We start from the raw sequence: 5,532 nt of genomic DNA, 5'->3' as shown, positions 1-5,532 counted from the left end.
TCCTCCCCACCCCACCCTCCCACGGCTCAACACTCACCACATGCTATCCTACAAGAGGGAGACTTCAGGGCAAAAAGAAGGCAGGGAGCAAAACCTAAAGGTATGAAACCTCTCAAGGATCAACACTAGAATGAGAACCTGCACAGCCAAACGTCACGAAAGAATAACCTAGATGCGCTTTCCTGAACACCAAATTTTCTACCACTGAGTGACTTTGCCACCAAAAGTTACTTAGGACTTTCCTAAGAGGTTTTTGTTCAGACCAAGGGTTCTTAACCAGGGGTCCACGGAACCCCAACAGGTCTGTGGAAAGATTTCAGGGTGTCCATGAACTTGAATTGAAAAAAGTCAACTCGATTAGATGTCCAACATGATCTGTGTGTTGCCTTGTCAAATTTAGCACCACAGTTCAATGTTCTTATTCAAGATAAACATCAGTCTGTCCATTGACAAGTCTTTTAAAAATAAAATTTAACTTTAACTTTCTTATATTTTTGATGTATTTGATTATTATTGAATGTTAATAATATATATGTACAGTATTGTATCATATGTTTTTTATTTTAGTAACTATTTCAATATATGTAACTGATTTCCTTTGTCATTTTATTTGATGCATTTAAAAACATTATTCTTTTGGGGACGTGTTGATGCGGGTTATGATATATTTATTACATAATACACTTAGTATGCTTTTCATTTGGATGTAGGGTGTTCTGAGTGCAGTGGATCACTGCCTGCAAAAAGGTTGGTAAGGATGGCAGGGATGTTTTTATGACACTGTGGGAAAACTCGAATTTCTAAATGTTTGCTTAAAATGACCATTTGAACAGATGCTGAACCGTGTGAGGTTATGAAGTATTGAAACTATGGGAAAGTTGTAAAATGTAATTTCGGATAATCCTAAAATTTAATTTAAAGGCATACTGATGTTGAGTGTCATAAAACTATCTGCCACTACTTTCTGAGAAGGGGTCTGTGGTTTTCACCTGACTGGCAAAGGGGTCCATGGAACAAAAAAGGTTAAGAACCCCTGGTTTAGGTCCAGTTTGGTAGAGAAATAAGTGTATCCTTTATGTTTTGTGACATGGGAAAGTCTTGAACTTACATGAGATGAGGTTTTATGTTTTCTCAAACTGTACGCCTGCCCGGGGCTTGGTACTCTTACGTGTAAAATGAAGGCTGAACTGGGTGCGCTGTGAGGTCTCATATTTGATCTATTAGCTTCTCTGCCCTAACAAATCATTTCTCCCCAAACCCTCTATCAGCAAAGCCCAACCTTGGCTTTTCATTCAGCAACTATTCATCTTTATCACTAGAGGCCTTTCTCAAAGACAAAGAAAAGTTCTAGGAAAGAAAAAGTAAGGAAAAAAGGAAATAATCTCCTATCCCAGATATTTATCCATTACAGTGCTTTATGTATAGAGTGATTTTCCTGTTATATTTAGATCACAATCAAACTGTAAAGGAACCGTTATCTCCCTGTCCCTGCTTTTTACTTCAAGCTCTGAGACCTTTGTCCTTATGTATTAGAGAAGCTGTAAATACTACATACTGCCAGTGAATGTTTACATTTTAAAAATCCATTTTCCTTGATCATTTGTAGAAGGAAAAAAAAAAATCTCTGTACTAACATACCAGTTCATCTTGACTTTGTAAAAACTATTTCCATCTGAAACCACATTTTGCACAAACCCCCCCGAAGGCTGCCCTTCCGTTGAGCAACATTTCGTTTCTCCCAGCTTTCATTATAGTTTTGCTAAGTCTCTTCCTCAATCTTTCATTCTCTTCACTTTGACATGTCCCTGCTAGGGCCTGAATCACGCTCCAAGTTGGGAAGGAGAAAGACAGATGGGCCCTGCACTTGTAAACTTGAGATAGACCTTGTTGTAAAAGATTGGGAGCTTGGCAATTTGTAAGGTTTTAAATTTGTTATTAGCATTAGCATAGGGTTTACTTTCAGTTTTTTTAGAAAAATATGTTTGACACTCTTTTCTAAGAATTAGAAAAATCCCAATCCAGTTATCCAGAAACCAAATAGCAGCTGTCACTTGGTCGCTCACTGGGAAAACAAACACCTTTCCAGAGAAGCCTTTGATGGCCAGCAAAAGGGTTAGTGAAGGACAAGCAGAGGCAATCCCAGGGAGATATATGGGACAAACTTGGGTTGCGAAGGCTCGTCCCTCTACGTACAAAGCACTGCAGCCATTTAGAACAGGACGTCCGCCTGCGCGTGCGCACAGAGCCCTGGCCCTGGTAGGGAAGCGCCATGTGCAAATCAGGTAAAGTGAGTAAAAAGTGGAAGGAGCACAGCAGCGAGGTCATCACAGCTCAAACAACTGGGACCCTCCCTGCCAACAAGATAACTGGGGAAGGCATTTTTTATGCACTTTAAGCATAAAAATTTAAAGAGTGGCCCTGGGCACTATGTGGTGAGCCCTTACTGGAGATTTCCTTTTACTTTTCTTTAAATTTTATTTTTTAATTATCTCTTTTTAAAGTTAATAGATCACACAAAATGGAGGTTTTCTTTTATCCCAAAGTCACTTCCCAACCTCTTGTAGATGTCAGGCCTTACAGAGCCTTGAAAGGTCAAAATAATTACCTTTGCCCACACACAGATGGAAGTTGGTGCCCAGGTCATCTTACTGACCGTGACCTAATTCAGTCAACAACATTATTGCACTTGACCATAAGGAAAGCATTATTCTTTGAATGGAGAGCAGGGAAGAGATAAATGAAAGGGGGGGTGGGGGGCACACAATATTCAGTCACTGCCCTCAAGAGGAATAGACAAGTAATATATACTAGAGTATAGGATGAGATGACAGATAAATGCATCTGGCACATATTTTTTGCTCAGTTAATGTTTACTGAATGGATGAATAGCAAAAACGAATGAATGAATGAATGAATAAAAGCAAAGAAGAGAAGGTAAACATTTCTAGCTGCTGACACCGAGAAGTTGACATTTGAATTTGACCTTGAATGATGGGTAGGATTTTCTCAGTGACAGTGAGAAATCCATTCATGAGGTTTTAGTGTGAGGAAAAAGTAGAGAGTAAGGAACATGCAAGCTAATAGCAAAATAGCTAATGGTCTGGTTTAAATGGAATATTTGAGAGAAGGGGCAGAGGAACTGGTTGGGGTTAGTGACAGGCAGCTTTGGATTTGAAAAAAGAAGCTTCAAATGCCAAAGCACTTGGGACTTTGGGGACTTTTTGCTTTTGCTTTCAAGAGAAAGCCTGTGAGGTTCATTAATTGGTCAATTTATTTGCAAAGTAGTGCTCAGTTCACTGCCTTTGGCATCCTCCTCTGTGCTGGTCTGAGTCATTGCAAGAGCATTTCAAGGCTCTCAATACCACTTTGAAATCAGTGTTTTGTTTTTTTAATATTTATTTTACTAGAGACGTTGTAGGCTTACAGAAAATAATGCAGAAAATACAGATTTCCCACATACCTGCCTCTAATTTTCAACATTTTGCATTAGTAGAGTAACTTTGTTACCACTGATGAGAGAATATTTTCATAACTGCATTGTTAACTATGTTTATCATTTACACTAGGGTTCACTGTTTGTGTAGTACAGCCCTGTGGTTATTTTTTTAAAATATACTTATTCTAGAAATATATGGAATGCTTCATGAACTTGTGTGATATCCTTGCTTGGGGGTCATGTTACTCTTCTCTGTATTGTTCCACTTTTAGTATATTCAGTATATTGTTCCACTCCACTTAGCGTTTGAATCAAACTGGACTTAGGCAGTCAGTGTGGTCCAGTCATGAAGGTAGGACTTATCAGGGCAAAATGGAAGATGCAACCATCTCAGCCTAACACGGATAAGGAGCGGGAGGGTCTCCCCAACACCCCATGGGAAGCCAAAAGCAGCTGAGGTTCCCATGGAATTCGAACCAACAAAGAGTTATTAAGAGCTCACAATGTACCAAGGGCTCTGGTCTGTGCCACCAAAGGTTCTCCAGAAACAGTCTAGGAGAGGACATAATTCATGAATAACCTCAGTGACATATCATGAGAGTTGAGTGCCCTTGGAAGTCAAAGAAGAAGGTCGTTTGGGTTTTGGTGCCTTGGGAAAGAAATGTTGAAAGACTATGTTTTAGGCAAGAGACTGAGATGGGCAGAAATGGACCTTCTGGCCGAAACCCAGCAAAGGCTTCCAGTGGTGGATCCCAACACTTGCTGCATACTAGAATCACCTGGGAAGCTCTTAACAGTTATTCCTGCCCAAGTCCCATCACCAGAAATTCTTACTCAATTGGTTTAGGGAAGGTCCAGTGAATGTATCACTAGTTTTTTAAAGCCTCCCAAGTAATTCTGAAGTGCACGCTGTGTTGATAACTCCTTCCAAAGAGCAAGTGCACGCTGGGGTCTTCTGGGACAGAGCAAGCTGTACAGTTTGGAGAATTTGGGCACAGGAGGTGAGTGGAGAGGGGCAGAACGTACAGTGTTAGGGGACAAGTTGGTGTTGGTGGGTCTTGGTGCCTGTGATTAACTCCCAGAGTAATGAAAGTCCATATGAGGAACCCGGGGGCAGATTGGGGTGGTAGCCTTTATCCTAAGGGCAAAGGGCGGGTTTGATCAAGAGGGAGAATGACGTTCTAGGAATGGAGTTTAAAGCTTCTGGTGAAGAGAATTCAAGAGATTGCAGAAATACCAAGGTATGAAGGATCAAAGTTGTTGCCAAGAGGCAACATAGAAACTCCTGCAGAGGAAAAGAGGCCCATGAAGGAGACAGAGAAGGAGCAACTGAAGAGGCTGAAAGAAAATCAGGAGAGAGTGAATCCCTAGAATGCTGGCGAAGATGGGGACTGGAAAGTGTCTACTGGATTTGGCCCCAGCAGGCCTCAAGTGACCTTGGCCAGAGCGTTGTAAAGGAGTGGTTGATCCAAACCAAATTCCAGAGGTTTGAGGTGTAAATGCAAGTGAGGAAGCAAAGAGAGATAGGTTGATGGTCAAATGAGATAATGCCTGTGGTAACTATGGTGCTCTACAAAACCTACTCATTATTCTTAAGAGTTTAAAGCTGGATCCAAATCCATAGGCCAATAGCTATGTTGCTATGTGTTTCACATACAACACCTCCTTTATTCCCCACAACAGCCCTGTGAGATAGAAATTATTGTTCCATTTTACAGATGATAAAATTGAGGCTCAGAGAGGCAACTTGAAGGATTAAACCCAGGTCTGCCTGTCTGATGCCCACATGCTTTCCATCACACCACACTGCCTCTTTGTGTTACAGAGACATCTCCAAACAGAAGCCTCTTGAAAATCCTTGAATTCCCATGTGATTGTGGCCACAGTAATTGGACTCTCTTCACCCACTCTCTACCCACTAAAGTTGGCAGAGTTTAGGTCACGTAGCGGTAAGGGGCATGCTCTTTGGAGTCAACTAGACCTAGGTTGAAATCCTGCCCTTATCTCTTATTATCCACAAGCTTTAATTTAAGGGAAAAAAAATGGAGAGGAAAAAATCTATGGACTATATGGAGATAATTTAATTTTGGAGTTAA

The 5,532-nt window shown here is 40.9% G+C and overlaps 1 pseudogene; it reads right to left on the bottom strand.

Annotated features, from left to right (window-relative positions):
- Positions 1-3,625: 3,625 nt before the first annotated feature.
- On the bottom strand, positions 3,626-3,725 carry LOC111765738 (U6 spliceosomal RNA; annotated as a pseudogene).
- Positions 3,726-5,532: the final 1,807 nt, after the last annotated feature.

The sequence above is a fragment of the Dasypus novemcinctus genome, chromosome 16 (genome assembly GCF_030445035.2).
Source record: "Dasypus novemcinctus isolate mDasNov1 chromosome 16, mDasNov1.1.hap2, whole genome shotgun sequence".
Classification (NCBI taxonomy): Eukaryota; Metazoa; Chordata; class Mammalia; order Cingulata; family Dasypodidae; genus Dasypus; species Dasypus novemcinctus.
The sequence above is the reverse complement of the archived record's forward strand: the minus strand, read 5'-3'. Positions and strand labels throughout refer to the sequence as shown.